This window comes from Egretta garzetta, unplaced genomic scaffold (genome assembly GCF_000687185.1).
Source record: "Egretta garzetta isolate BGI_Z169 unplaced genomic scaffold, ASM68718v1 scaffold251, whole genome shotgun sequence".
Taxonomy (NCBI): Eukaryota; Metazoa; Chordata; class Aves; order Pelecaniformes; family Ardeidae; genus Egretta; species Egretta garzetta.
Genome location: NW_009258952.1, coordinates 4,418,446 through 4,419,199, shown reverse-complemented (window position 1 = coordinate 4,419,199; position 754 = coordinate 4,418,446).

Sequence of the window (754 nt, the reverse complement as noted above, 5' to 3'; positions counted from 1 at the left end):
GGTGAGGTGGTGCGGGAGGGGGAGGTAGGAAGTACCGGGAAATAAAAAAAACCAAGAGTCTCGCATGTTGCCTCTTTGTACTATAGAAACTGGGGGTGTGCCTGAATATCCAAACCACCTACACCCCAGGGATGCCACCCAATGGCTGGCTGTGTGCTTTGCAGAACTCCTCCCCTCCCGTTTTGGCTAAGCAGAGACCTTAAGAGAAACTGCCTGTTCTGGCTCATACAGACTGTAACATATAAAAGCTGTTAGCAGCTCCTGTGGCCAGAAGCTCCAAAACCAGCAGAGTTTTGTTCTTTGGGGGTTTGTAATAAGAGACACTCCTTCACAAAGGTTCTTATCATCACATAGGAGAGTGCTATATATACTGGGAGAACAATAGGCTGTATTCTTTTTTGGTATTATCCAGAGGTAAGCCATTCAGCTCAGTAAGTTTGCTTTGCATGCACTTTTATCAATGCTCATCACAGTTTGCTGAAGTTAAGATTTGAATGCTATTTCTAAGATGTCCTGCTTTCATGGTTTAGACGTTGTCTTTTGCCTACTAGTTTATCTGTGCCACATTGTGTCAAGAAAATCTGTGCATATGGGATAGGCATAGCCTAGGATGTATTTTTCGTTTGCAGTGGAAAACATTCTGTGAGGTTTCTTGCAGTCTCCCCAGTTAAGATTTATAGTGTGGTTTATGGACAGATCTGGTGTGATAGCACCGTCGCTATTTCAGGAATACTGCTAGCTCTGATCATGTAAT